The sequence below is a fragment of the Pseudophryne corroboree genome, unplaced genomic scaffold (assembly GCF_028390025.1).
Source record: "Pseudophryne corroboree isolate aPseCor3 unplaced genomic scaffold, aPseCor3.hap2 scaffold_1905, whole genome shotgun sequence".
Taxonomy (NCBI): Eukaryota; Metazoa; Chordata; class Amphibia; order Anura; family Myobatrachidae; genus Pseudophryne; species Pseudophryne corroboree.
In genome coordinates, this window is record NW_026968543.1 from 19,273 (window position 1) to 33,625 (window position 14,353).

Consider the following 14,353-nt stretch of genomic DNA (forward strand, 5'->3'; position numbering starts at 1 on the left):
CAGCTTGAATTTCAATGATGCATTGGGGCAACGATTTTGTGAGAAACATCTTCACCCTTAAATAAAGATTTTCTTAATTCCTTGCTTGTGTGCTAATTAGATATCACCTTGTTTTCACATTAAACAGACTTCCACATGAGAAAGCAGCAAGGATGCAGTGGCGTTAATGTTTCCTGGTGTCAACTTGTATTATTTCAGTAGACATTGAAATGAGGATGCATCTTGCTGCCTTTCCAATGAAGCAAGTTTAATTTAGTAATATGTGAAAAACCATCCCTACAAAGGTGTTAAACAGAGACTTGGCTTTGTGGACACTTTTCAGAGAACAAATTTGTTAGCATAAAAATAAAGCCAGAAATGAAGAGCTGTTTAATCACTCAATTGGATTTTTTTGCCAGCATATTTCTTTTTCTCTGCAACCCACTGCTAAATTGTGCTTCCTATCTGTTTTTATAAAATCACTGAATCAAATCTAACTCTGATTACATCAGAGAAGGCCAGGTACCCACACCATAACAGGGGGTTTGAAATTTTGACTTGTCTACTTAAATATCACCAAAATCTGATCACAAGGTCAATTACATCCCTGGGTGGGATTGAACCACCTACCTTTTGGTTAATAGCCGAACACACTAACCGATTGCGCCACAGAGACACTTTGCAAAAAGTTCATACTGACAAAGGCTAATAAGCATTCATCTAGAACGTTTCCTAGAAAAACTTTAAAAAGTCAATAATCTGGAGAGTTTTTGTAAGATGTTTCTTCCATCAACCAACGAAGAAACACATTGGTACTTTCCCATGATGAGTGAGTGCTTCAGGATCTCTTGCACTTACATGTGCAGCAGAGTACTGCAATGGAAGCATGCTGGGCCGATAACCCAGAGGTAGGCAGATTGAAACTATCCTCTGCTATATGCATTTTTTTTTAATTAAAGTAATCCAAAATTGGGATTGATATTTTAGCTCTTTTATTTTTACTTAAAGTACAATAACTTTTACCATTTTAATTTGTTTAATAGTATATTGACAGTATTGTTTTCTTTCAAAAATCCACTTAATTTTCTTTACCCTATTATTAAAATGGTAATTGACAAAAACAAACTACATTGTCACCAGAAGAGCAATACAAAATGTACAAGTGATATATTAAAATCATCTTTCCAGCTTGAATTTCAATGATGCATTGGGGCAACGATTTTGTGAGAAACATCTTCACCCTTAAATAATGATTTTCTTAATTCCTTACCTGTGTGCTAATTAGATATCACCTTGTTTTCACATTAAACAGACTTCCACATGAGAAAGCAGCAAGGATGCAGTGGCGTTAATGTTTCCTGGTGTCAACCTGTATTATTTCAGTAGATATTGAAATGACGATGCATCTTGCTGCCTTTCCAATGAAGCAAGTTTAATTTAGTAATAGGTGAAAAACCATCCCTACAAAGGTGTTAAACAGAGACTTGGCTTTGTGGACACTTTTCAGAGAACAAATTTGTTAGCATAAAAATAAAGCCAGAAAATGAAGAGCTGTTTAATCACTCAATTGGATTTTTTTGCCAGCATATTTCTTTTTCTCTGCAACCCACTGCTAAATTGTGCTTCCTATCTATTTTTATAAAATCACTGAATCAAATCTAACTCTGATTACATCAGAGAAGGCCAGGTACCCACACCATAACAGGGGGTTTGAAATTTTGACTTGTCTACTTAAATATCACCAAAATCTGATCACAAGGTCAATTACATCCCTGGGTGGGATTGAACCACCTACCTTTTGGTTAATAGCCGAACACACTAACCGATTGCGCCACAGAGACACTTTGCAAAAAGTTCATACTGACAAAGGCTAATAAGCATTCATCTAGAACGTTTCCTAGAAAAACTTTAAAAAGTCAATAATCTGGAGAGTTTTTGTAAGATGTTTCTTCCATCAACCAACGAAGAAACACATTGGTACTTTCCCATGATGAGTGAGTGCTTCAGGATCTCTTGCACTTACATGTGCAGCAGAGTACTGCAATGGAAGCATGCTGGGCCGATAACCCAGAGGTAGGCAGATTGAAACTATCCTCTGCTATATGCATTTTTTTTTAATTAAAGTAATCCAAAATTGGGATTGATATTTTAGCTCTTTTATTTTTACTTAAAGTACAATAACTTTTACCATTTTAATTTGTTTAATAGTATATTGACAGTATTGTTTTCTTTCAAAAATCCACTTAATTTTCTTTACCCTATTATTAAAATGGTAATTGACAAAAACAAACTACATTGTCACCAGAAGAGCAATACAAAATGTACAAGTGATATATTAAAATCATCTTTCCAGCTTGAATTTCAATGATGCATTGGGGCAACGATTTTGTGAGAAACATCTTCACCCTTAAATAAAGATTTTCTTAATTCCTTACCTGTGTGCTAATTAGATATCACCTTGTTTTCATATTAAACAGACTTCCACATGAGAAAGCAGCAAGGATGCAGTGGCGTTAATGTTTCCTGGTGTCAACCTGTATTATTTCAGTAGATATTGAAATGACGATGCATCTTGCTGCCTTTCCAATGAAGCAAGTTTAATTTAGTAATAGGTGAAAAACCATCCCTACAAAGGTGTTAATCAGATACTTGGCTTTGTGGACACTTTTCAGAGAACAAATTTGTTAGCATAAAAATAAAGCCAGAAAATGAAGAGCTGTTTAATCACTCAATTGGATTTTTTTGCCAGCATATTTCTTTTTCTCTGCAACCCACTGCTAAATTGTGCTTCCTAGCTGTTTTTATAAAATCACTGAATCAAATCTAACTCTAATTACATCAGAGAAGGCCAGGTACCCTACACCACAAGAGGGGGTTTGAAATTTTGACTTGTCTACTTAAAGATCACCAAAATCTGATAACAAGGTCAATTAGGTCCCTGGGTGGGATTGAACCACCAATCTTTTGGATAATAACCGAACACACTAACTGATTGCGCCACAGTGACACTTTGCAAACGTACATTCTGACAAACGCTAATAAGCATTCATCTAGAACGTTTCCTAGAAAAACTTTAAAAAGTCAATAATCTGGAGAGTTTTTGTAAGATGTTTCTTCCATCAATCAACGAAGAACATTCAAGCTGATTTCTTGCAGCAGCTGGGCACTGTAACAGCTCCAGAGCTGCTCTGTAAGGCAACTAAAAGGGTGTGGGCCCTGCAGCACTACCTGTAGTTCGCATTGTGCGTTGGAAGGCACAAAGTAAGCAGACGGGAGAGGTCAGGATAGTGCGCAAGGGCATAGAAGGGAGCGGCTCAAGAAAAGAGAAGTGGAAACAGACAGCAAACTAGGCTGGAGAAAGACCTGAGACAAAGAGATCTGAATTATACGAGAGCCGACCAGAGGAAACACAAATTATGCAGTCAAGTTTCCCACATTTGGGGAAATCGCAGGAGCAGCACACCCAGAGTGCAATGGGTGAGCCTTTCCCTGGGAGAAGCACCTTCCTGATCATAGTATCTCACCTGGCAGGTAAGTAGGAGTTGGGCTAGAGCTAGGGAGGGTCGCTGCTCGGGCACCCCCCTGTCAAGTGAAGGAGATCCAACTGAGGCAGCTCAAGGGAACTCTCGAAAGAAGAACAAGGCTAGAGGAAGATCTGAGACAAAGAAATCTGACTTTTACCAGAGCTGAGCAGAGGAAAGCACAAACACAGTCCCCCACTACCACAAATAATGCAGTCGAGTTTCCCACATTTGGGGAAATCACAGGGGTCAGCATACCCAGAATGCAATGAATGAACCTCACCCTGGGAGAACAATCTTCATGACCATGGTATCTCCTATGCAAAATAAGTATGATTTGGGATAGGGCTGGGGAGGGCCGCTGCTCAGGCACATCTCTGTCAAGTAAAGGAGATTCAACTGAGGCAGCACAAGGGAACTCTCATCTGGGGACAACAACTGCAGGGAGAACACATATTTTCAGATGAACATGGGAGGGCAGAAGGCTGCCTAATACTGAAGCACCCCCAAACAACAAACCAAATGCAACAACTAGTGCAAGCATTCCTGGGGGAAGGCCTGCAGCAGATTGATTTGCATATGGTAATGCCATCCAAGCAGTGGGTCAAAGTTGGCTTCAACCCTCGTCTGCATATGAAAAGAGAAAAGGGGCGTGCAGGGCATGGCGGCCTTTTGCGGCGCTTGGGTGACCCTTAGTTCGCATTAAACACCCCCACCCTCCTTCGGTGTGGGGCTCATGTTGGCAATGCCCCAGCCCCTGAAGCATTCAAGCTGATTTCTTGCAGCAGCTGGGCACTGTAACAGCTCCAGAGCTGCTCTGTGAGGCAAGTAAAAGGGTGTGGGCCCTGCAGCACTACCTGTAGTTTGCATTGTGTGTTGGAAGGCACAAAGTAAGCAGACGGGAGAAGTCAGGATAGTGCGCAAGGGCATAGAAGGGAGCGGCTCAAGAAAAGAGAAGTGGAAACAGACAGCAAACTAGGCTGGAGAGAGACCTGAGACAAAGAGATCTGAATTATACGAGAGCCGACCAGAGGAAACACAAATTATGCAGTCAAGTTTCCCACATTTGGGGAAATCACAGGGGCAGCACACCCAGAGTGCAATGGGTGAGCCTTGCCCTGGGAGAAGCACCTACATGATCATAGTATCTCACCTGGCAGGTAAGTAGGAGTTGGGCTAGAGCTGCGAAGGGTCGCTGCTCGGGTACCCCCCTGTCAAGTGAAGGAGATCCAACTGAGGCAGCACAAGGGAACTCTCGAAAGAGGAACAAGGCTAGAGGAAGATCTGAGACAAAGAAATCTGATTTTTACCAGAGTTGACCAGAAGAAAGCACAAACACAGTCCCCCACTACCACAAATAATGCAGTTGAGTTTCCCACATTTGGGGAAATCACAGGGGTCAGCATACCCAGAATGCAATGAATGAACCTCACCCTGGGAGAACAATCTTCATGACCATGGTATCTCCTATGCAAAATAAGTATGATTTGGGATAGGGCTGGGGAGGGCCGCTGCTCAGGCACATCTCTGTCAAGTAAAGGAGATTCAACTGAGGCAGCACAAGGGAACTCTCATCTGGGGACAACAACTGCAGGGAGAACACATATTTTCAGATGAACATGGGAGGGCAGAAGGCTGCCTAATACTGAAGCACCCCCAAACAACAAACCAAATGCAACAACTAGTGCAAGCATTCCTGGGGGAAGGCCTGCAGCAGATGGATTTGCATATGGTGATGTCATCCAAGCAGTGGGTCAAAGTTGGCTTCAACCCTCGTCTGCATATGAAAAGAAAAAAGGGATGTGCAGGGCATGGCGTCCTTTTGTGGCGCTTGGATGACCCCTAATTCGCATTAAACATCTCCACCCTCCTTCGGTGTGGGGCTCATGTTGGCTATGCCCCAGCCCCTGAAGCATTCAAGATGATTTCTTGCAGCAGCTGGGCACTGTAGCAGCTCCAGAGCTTCTCTGTAAAGCATGTAAAAGGGTGTGGGCCCTGCAGCACTACCTGTAGTATGCATTGTGCGTTGGAAGGCACAAAGTAAGCAGACGGGAGAGGTCAGGATAGTGCGCAAGGGCATAGAAGGGAGCGGCTCAAGAAAAGAGAAGTGGAAACAGACAGCAAACTAGGCTGGAGAAAGACCTGAGACAAAGAGATCTGAATTATATGAGAGCCGACCAGAGGAAACACAAATTATGCAGTCAAGTGTCCCACATTTGGGGAAATCGCAGGAGCAGCACACCCAGAGTGCAATGGGTGAGCCTTGCCCTGGGAGAAGCACCTTCCTGATCATAGTATCTCACCTGGCAGGTAAATAGGAGTTGGGCTAGAGCTGGGGAGGGTCGCTGCTCGTGCACCCCACTGTCAAGTGAAGGAGATCCAACTGAGGCAGCACAAGGGAACTCTCGAAAGAAGAACAAGGCTAGAGGAAGATCTGAGACAAAGAAATCTGACTTTTACCAGAGCTGACCAGAGGAAAGCACAAACACAGTCCCCCACTACCACAAATAATGCAGTTGAGTTTCCCACATTTGGGGAAATCACAGGGGTCAGCATACCCAGAATGCAATGAATGAACCTCACCCTGGGAGAACAATCTTCATGACCATGGTATCTCCTATGCAAAATAAGTATGATGTGGGATAGGGCTGGGGAGGGCCGCTGCTCAGGCACATCTCTGTCAAGTAAAGGAGATTCAACTGAGGCAGCACAAGGGAACTCTCATCTGGGGACAACAACTGCAGGGAGAACACATATTTTCAGATGAACATGGGAGGGCAGAAGGCTGCCTAATACTGAAGCACCCCCAAACAACAAACCAAATGCAACAACTAGTGCAAGCAATCCTGGGGGAAGGCCTGCAGCAGATTGATTTGCATATGGTAATGCCATCCAAGCAGTGGGTCAAAGTTGGCTTCAACCCTCGTCTGCATATCAAAAAAGAGAAAAGGGGCGTGCAGGGCATGGCGGCCTTTTGCGGCGCTTGGATGACCCCTAGTTTGCATTAAACACCTCCACCCTCCTTCGGTGTGGGGCTCATGTTGGCTATGCCCCAGCCCCTGAAGCATTCAAGCTGATTTCTTGCAGCAGCTGGGCACTGTAACAGCTCAAGAGCTGCTCTGTAAGGCAAGTAAAAGGGTGTGGGCCCTGCAGCACTACCTGTAGTTTGCATTGTGCATTGGAAGGCACAAAGTAAGCAGACGGGAGAAGTCAGGATAGTGCGCAAGGGCATAGAAGGGAGCGGCTCAAGAAAAGAGAAGTGGAAACAGACAGCAAACTAGGCTGGAGAGAGACCTGAGACAAAGAGATCTGAATTATACGAGAGCCGACCAGGGGAAACACAAATTATGCAGTCAAGTGTCCCACATTTGGGGAAATTGCAGGAGCAGCACACCCAGAGTGCAATGGGTGAGCCTTGCCCTGGGAGTAGCACCTTCATGATCATAGTATCTCACCTGGCAGGTAAGTAGGAGTTGGGCTAGAGCTGGGGAGGGTCGCTGCTCGGGCACCCCCCTGTCAAGTGAAGGAGATCCAACTGAGGCAGCACAAGGGAACTCTTGAAAGAGGAACAAGGCTAGAGGAAGATCTGAGACAAAGAAATCTGACTTTTATCAGAGCTGACCAGAGGAAAGCACAAACACAGTCCCCCTCTACCACAAATAATGCAGTCGAGTTTCCCACATTTGGGGAAATCACAGGGGTCAGCATACCCAGAATGCAATGAATGAACCTCACCCTGGGAGAACAATCTTCATGACCATGGTATCTCCTATGCAAAATAAGTATGATTTGGGATAGGGCTGGGGAGGGCCGCTGCTCAGGCACATCTCTGTCAAGTAAAGGAGATTCAACTGAGGCAGCACAAGGGAACTCTCATCTGGGGACAACAACTGCAGGGAGAACACATATTTTCAGATGAACATGGGAGGGCAGAAGGCTGCCTAATACTGAAGCACCCCCAAACAACAAACCAAATGCAACAACTAGTACAAGCATTCCTGGGGGAAGGCCTGCAGCAGATGGATTTGTATAGGGTGATGTCATCCAAGCAGTGGGTCAAAGTTGGCTTCAACCCTCATCTGCATATGAAAAGAGAAAAGGGGCGTGCAGGGCATGGCGGCCTTTTGCGGCGCTTGGATGACCCCTAGTTCGCATTAAACACCTCCACCCTCATTCGGTGTGGGGCTCATGTTGGCTATGCCCCAGCCCCTGAAGCATTCAAGCTGATTTCTTGCAGCAGCTGGGCACTGTAACAGCTCCAGAGCTGCTCTGTAAGGCAAGTAAAAGGGTGTGGGCCCTGCAGCACTACCTGTAGTTCGCATTGTGCGTTGGAAGGCACAAAGTAAGCAGACGGGAGAAGTCAGGATAGTGCGCAAGGGCATAGAAGGGAGCGGCTCAAGAAAAGAGAAGTGGAAACAGACAGCAAACTAGGCTGGAGAGAGACCTGAGACAAAGAGATCTGAATTATATGAGAGCCGACCAAGGGAAACACAAATTATGCAGTCAAGTTTCCCACATTTGGGGAAATCAAAGGGGCAGCACACCCAGAGTGCAATAGGTGAGCCTTGCCCTGGGAGAAGCACCTACAGCAATATCGGCAGTGTTCATTCCCGGAGTCCTCAACTGGGAAGCGGATTTCCTCAGTCGTCAGTACGTTCACGCTGGAGAGTGGAGAGGCCGCAGCAGAAATGTCTGCACTGGTGTCAGTAGGTGACTGAGGCAGGGATGACTGGGAGATAGTGGGTGACTGAAGCATGTATGACTGGGAGATAGTGGGTGACTGAGGCCGGGGTGACTGGGAGATAGTCAGTGACTAAGGCAGGGGTGATAGGGATATAGTGGATGACTGTGGCAGGGGTGACAGGGACAGTAGGAGACTGAGGCAGGGGTGACAGGGATAGTGGGTGACTGAGGCAGGGGTGATAGGGTGACAGTGGGTGACTGAGGCAGAGGTGACAGGGATAGTGGGTGACTGAGGTAGGGGTGATATGGAGATAGTGGTTGACTGAGGCAGGGGTGACAGAGATAGTGGGTGACTAAAGCAGGGGTGACTGGTATAGTGGGTGACTGAGGCAGGGGTCGCAGGTATAGTGGTTAACTGAGGCAGCGGTGACTGGGAGATAGTGGGTAACTGGGGCAGGGGTGACAGGGAAAGTGTGTGACTCAGGCAGGGGTGATAGGGAGATAGTGGGCAGCAGATCACTGCCTCGCTGACAGCAGCACATCCCTGCTTCACTGACAGCAGCACATCCCTGCCTCATTGACAGCAGCACATACCTGCCTCACTTATAGCAGCACATCCCTGCCTCACTGGCAGCAGCAGATCCCTGCCTCACTGGCAGCAGCAGATCACTGCTTCACTGACAGCAGCACATCCCTGCCTCACTGGCAGCAGCAGATCCCTGCCTTACTGACAGCTGTATATAGGGCCTAATTCAGACCTGATCTCTGCTGTGCATATTCACACAACAGGAGATCAGGTCTGAAGTGTGTGTGTGTGTGCTGGTGCCGCAGTGCACCGGCACATGCCAGAGATGCGATCAGCATCTCTGCCCAGTGAGCGCCTCTGCCAACACATACTTATCTTGCATATGAGATCTCTTGTTCATGAAGATAGTTCTCACAGGGTGAGGTTCATCCATTACATTTTAAAGTAGGAAGGTACAAATTACATATTCAAATTACATATATGTGCTGGATTCAAATGTTTTCCCCCCTTCCTTTCTCAATTGTGCCCATCAGCAGCTATTCTAATGTTGCTGCCAATGGGTGTGACACATTCATTTCTTCTGTGGGGTACACTAGACTCCACAAGGATTCACATTGGGGTGTAGAGTAGGATCTTGATCTGAGGCACCAACAGGCTCAAAGCTTTTGACTGTTCCCAAGATGCTCAGCGCCCCCTGCTCTATAACCTCGCTTCCATGAACAGGGAGCTCAGTTTGTAGTTGGTGCCTTCAGTAGCAGGACACTTAACAGGGGGCTGCCTCAGGCAGCCTATACTTAGCTATTAATTTTGACAAGAAAAGAAGAACTTTTTTTATAAGAATGTACAAGGGCTGCAGCAGGCTAGGTCTAATAGACATCTTTACTGCAGCTCCATCACTCCCTGCGGCGCAGTATACTCCCGTGCCCTGGTTGCTGGGTCACTGCAGCAGAGGCTCCGGTTTCTTCCTAAGGTCAGTCACACACACACCGCCCTCCGGGATCACGAGGCCGCTGATGAAAGGGAGGTAAGGGGCTTCTGTGCCCACACTATACCGTGATCCAGCGTGGCAGTAGGGGGCGGGCCGTGTGCGCACTGGCGTGGACACTGATTACTGGGCAGCCGCTCCACTAGCCACCAGGGACAGTTAAGGAGCACAGCTCTGGGGGTTTTTCTCCTATATTAACCCCATTTTGTACTACCTGCAGTGCATTGTGATAGGTAATAGAGCCTGATTCAGGTTGGATTGCAATCACAATAAGCAATCCAACTGCAAAAATTGCTAAGAGCATACGCATGCGCCTGCATTTTCTGTGACTGTCAATCGGTGTGGCGGGGGGGGGGTCAGCAACACTCCATTTCAAAGTCGGAGATGGAGCGGTGCGGGGGCAGGGCTTCAACGGAGAAACAGGAGGCGTGGTCAGAGCGGCTGCATGACATCACATGCAGGCGTTGCGATCACAAAAATGGTGGCGGCTTCCTGCGCACACGTACAGTCTGCACCAACAGGAGGCTAACCCATTTTTTATGATCACGCTGAACTGCACTGAGACTGCAATTTCAGCGTGGTCAAGAAGGGAGGCGGCATGCTGGGTGGCCATGCCCTGTGATGGGTGGCCCCAGCATGCGAACCAAAGGATTGCAAATTCTGTTACTTAGCAGAATTTGCAATCCTTACTGAATTAGGCCATTGATTACAAAATTGTAAACAATATTTGAAGTTTTTCTTCAGGGACTAACACAAAAGATGCTTGGGGCTACTAACACATGGGTAAGCCACGTAAAGCTTCCCATGGGTCAGTGGCATCACAACGGGGTTGCGGCACACACCCGAGTGTCACCCGCCAAGTGGGGTGACACCAAAGTGCCGGCTCTTCTTCAGTGATAGAATATGGGTGTTTCACTGTGACATTACGTGCAACACCCAGTTTCTGTCACTGTGCAGAAGCCAGCACCACTCACACACTAGTCCCCGGGTACAGCCCCCAACCCCCGGGATACCCGCAGCAACAAAATGGTGATTCAGGCCACGCCCCTACCTATGAGACCATGCCTCCTTTTTACCATTGCGCTGCTTATCTGCGCGCACTGCATTACAATCTCCCTCGCCGCCTCTCTGGGTGTCACCAGTGATAGTGACACCTCTGCCATGCTTGTAGCAGCTGGTCCTAAGATCTACGCCTCCAGCCCTGAGTGTTTTCCCTTGTGACTTGTTGATCATCATAGCGAAGCAGATGCTTACAGAAAACTGCAGGGGCTTAGATTGAAAAGAAAAACATTGACGAACCCATCATTTCAGCGACAGGGTCTGCCACACGACTGACTGAAATGACTGGTTGGTTTGGGCCCCCACCAAAAAAGAATCAATCAATCTCTCCTTGCACAAACTGGCTCTACAGAGGCAAGATGTCCACCTCATCATCCTCCGATTCCTCACCCCTTTCACTGTGTACATCCCCCTCCTCACAGATTATTAATTCGTCCCCACTGGAATCCACCATCTCAGATCCCTGTGTACTTTCTTGAGGCAAATGCTGGTGAATGTCTCCACGGAGGAATTGATTATAATTAATTTTGATGATCATCATCTTCTCCACATTTTCTGGAAGTAACCTTGTACGCCGATTGCTGACAAGGTGAGCGGCCGCACTAAACACTCTTTCGGAGTACACACTGGAGGGAGGGCAACTTAAGTAGAATAAAGCCAGTTTGTGCAAGGGCCTCCAAATTGCCTCTTTTTCTCCACCATTCTTTCAAAGGTGACAGAATCATATGCAGTGACAGTAGACGACATGTCAGTAATCGTTGCCAGGTCCTTCAGTCTGGACCAGATGTCAGCACTCACTCCAGACTGCCCTGCATCACCGCCAGCGGGTGGGCTCGGAATTCTTAGCCTTTTCCTCGCACCCCCAGTTGCGGGAGAATGTGAAGGAGGAGCTGTTGACGGGTCACGTTCCGCTTGACTTGACAATTTTCTCACCAGCAGGTCTTTGAACCTCTGCAGACTTGTGTCTGCCGGAAAGAGAGATACAATGTAGGTTTTAAATCTAGGATCGAGCACGGCGGCCAAAATGTAGTGCTCTGATTTCAACAGATTGAATCCTGGTTAAGCAAATTAAGGGCTCCATCCACAAGTCCCACATGCCTAGTTGAATCGCTCTGTTTTAGCTCCTCCTTCAATGTCTCCAGCTTCTTCTGCAAAAGCCTGATGAGGGGAATAACCTGACTCAGGCTGGCAGTGTCTGAACTGACTTCACGTGTGGAAAGTTCAAAGGGTTGCAGAACCTTGCACAACGTTGAAATCATTCTCCACTGCGCTTGAGTCAGGTGCATTCCCCCTCCTTTGCCTATATCGTGGGCAGATGTATAGGCTTGAATGGCCTTTTGCTGCTCCTCCATCCTCTGAAGCATATAGAGGGTTGAATTCCACCTCGTTACCACCTCTTGCTTCAGATGATGGCAGGGCAGGTTCAGGAATGTTTGGTGGTGCTCCAGTCTTCGGCATGCGGTGGCTGAAGGCAGAAAGTGGCCCGCAATTCTTCGGGCCACCGACAGCATCTCTTGCACGCCCCTGTCGTTTTTTAAATAATTCTGCACCACCAAGTTCAATGTATGTGCAAAACATGGGACGTGCTGGAATTTGCCCAGATGTAATGCACGCACAATATTGGTGGCGTTGTCCGATGTCACAAATCCCCAGGAGAGTTCAATTGGGGTAAGCCATTCTGCGATGATGTTCCTCAGTTTCCGTAAGAGGTTGTCAGCTGTGTGCCTCTTATGGAAAGCGGTGATACAAAGCGTAGCCTGCCTAGGAACGAGTTGGCAATTGCGAGATGCTGCTACTGGTGCCGCCGCTGCTGTTCTTGCTGCGGGAGGCAATACATCTACCCAGTGGGCTGTCACAGTCATATAGTCCTGAGTCTGCCCTGCTCCACTTAACCACAGACAAGTGGACATTGGGTACAACTGCATTTTTTAGGACACTGGTGACTCTTTTTCTGAGGTCTGTGTACATTTTCGGTATCGCCTGCCTAGAGAAATGGAACCTAGAGGGTATTTGGTACCGGGGACACAGTACCTCAATCAAGTCTCTAGTTGCCTCTAAATTAACGATGGATACCGGAACCACGTTTCTCACCACCCAGACCTGAGTTATCCGCTTTGCAGCAGGATGACTGCTGTGATATTTCATCTTCCTCGCAAAGGACTGTTGGACAGTCAATTGCTTACTTGAAGAAGTACAAGTGGTCTTCCGACTTCCCCTCTGGGATGACGATCGACTCCCAGCAGCAACAACAGCAGCGCCAGCAGCAGTAGGCGTTACACTCAAGGATGCATCGGAGGAATCCCAGGCAGGAGAGGACTCGTCAGAGTTGCCAGTGACATGGCCTGCAGGACTATTGGCTCTCCTGTCTAAGGAGGAAATTGACACTGAGGGAGTTGGTGGTGTGGTTTGCAGGAGCTTGGTTACAAGAGGAAGGGATTTAGTGGTTAGTGGACTGCTTCCGCTGTCATCCAAAGTTTTTGAACTTGTCACTGACTTATGATGAATGCGCTGCAGGTGACATATAAGGGAGGATGTTCCGAGGTGGTTAACGTCCTTATCCCTACTTATTACAGCTTGACAAAGGCAACACACGGCTTGACACCTGTTGTCCGCATTTGTGTACAGGATGCATACCTTCATGTCCCCATTTATCCACCTCATCAGGCGTAACTCAGATTTGCGGTACAGGACTGTCATTGCCAATTTCAGACGTTGCTGTTTGGTCTCTCCATGGCCCTGAGAATTTTCACCAAGGTAATGGCGGAAATGATGGTGCTCCTGTGCAAGCAAGGTGTCACAATTATCCCGTACTTGGGCGATCTCATAAAAGCGAGATCAAGAGAGCAGTTGCTGAACAGCGTATCACTTTCACTGAATGTGTTACAGCAACACGGCTGGATTCTCAATATCCCGAAGTCGCAGTTGATTCCTACTACTCGTCTGTCTTTCTTGGGCATGATTCTGGACACAGACCAGAAGAGGGTTTATCTCCTGATAGAAAAGGCCCAGGAACTCATGACTCTTGTCAGGAACCTATTGAAACCAAAACAGGTGTCAGTGCATCACTGCACTCGAGTCCTGGGAAAGATGGTGGCATCATACGAGGCCATTCCAATCGGCAGGTTCCATGCGAGGACTTTCCAATGGGACCTACTGGACAAGTGGTCCGGGTCACATTTACAGATGCACTGGTTGATCACCCTGTCCCCCAGGGTCAGGGTATCACTCTTGTGGTGGCTGCAGAGTGCTCACCTTCTCGAGGGACGCAGATTCAGCATTCAGGGCTGGATCCTGGTGACCACAGACGCAAGCCTCCAAGGTTGGGGAGCAGTCACACAGGGAAGAAATTTCCAAGGTCTTTGGTCAAGTCAAGAGACTTGTCTTCACATCAACATCCTGGAACTAAGGGCCATATACAATGCCCTACGTCAAGCGGAGACCTTACTTTGCGACCAACCGGTTCTGATCCAGTCAGACAACGTCACCGCAGTGGCTCATGTAAACCGCCAAGGCGGCACAAGAAGCAGAGTGGCGATGGCACAAGCCACCAGAATTCTTCGCTGGGTGGAGAATCACGCAAGCGCACTGTCAGCAGTGTTC

At 47.3% G+C, this 14,353-nt stretch overlaps 8 non-coding genes across 8 annotated transcripts; all 8 read right to left on the reverse strand.

Annotated features, from left to right (window-relative positions):
• Positions 1 to 3,355: 3,355 nt before the first annotated feature.
• Positions 3,356 to 3,518, reverse strand: LOC135003795 (U1 spliceosomal RNA). Its single transcript, XR_010204681.1, has one exon. It is a non-coding gene; the product is annotated as a U1 spliceosomal RNA (small nuclear RNA).
• Positions 3,519 to 3,670: 152 nt separating this feature from the next.
• LOC135003792 (U1 spliceosomal RNA) lies at positions 3,671 to 3,834 on the reverse strand. The gene has a single exon (XR_010204678.1). It is a non-coding gene; the product is annotated as a U1 spliceosomal RNA (small nuclear RNA).
• A 671-nt stretch (positions 3,835 to 4,505) lies between these two features.
• On the reverse strand, positions 4,506 to 4,668 carry LOC135003796 (U1 spliceosomal RNA). The gene has a single exon (XR_010204682.1). It is a non-coding gene; the product is annotated as a U1 spliceosomal RNA (small nuclear RNA).
• A 152-nt stretch (positions 4,669 to 4,820) lies between these two features.
• On the reverse strand, positions 4,821 to 4,984 carry LOC135003794 (U1 spliceosomal RNA). Its single transcript, XR_010204680.1, has one exon. It is a non-coding gene; the product is annotated as a U1 spliceosomal RNA (small nuclear RNA).
• A 671-nt stretch (positions 4,985 to 5,655) lies between these two features.
• On the reverse strand, positions 5,656 to 5,818 carry LOC135003798 (U1 spliceosomal RNA). The gene has a single exon (XR_010204684.1). It is a non-coding gene; the product is annotated as a U1 spliceosomal RNA (small nuclear RNA).
• A 152-nt stretch (positions 5,819 to 5,970) lies between these two features.
• Positions 5,971 to 6,134, reverse strand: LOC135003799 (U1 spliceosomal RNA). Its single transcript, XR_010204685.1, has one exon. It is a non-coding gene; the product is annotated as a U1 spliceosomal RNA (small nuclear RNA).
• Positions 6,135 to 6,807: 673 nt separating this feature from the next.
• On the reverse strand, positions 6,808 to 6,970 carry LOC135003797 (U1 spliceosomal RNA). Its single transcript, XR_010204683.1, has one exon. It is a non-coding gene; the product is annotated as a U1 spliceosomal RNA (small nuclear RNA).
• Positions 6,971 to 7,122: 152 nt separating this feature from the next.
• Positions 7,123 to 7,286, reverse strand: LOC135003793 (U1 spliceosomal RNA). The gene has a single exon (XR_010204679.1). It is a non-coding gene; the product is annotated as a U1 spliceosomal RNA (small nuclear RNA).
• Positions 7,287 to 14,353: the final 7,067 nt, after the last annotated feature.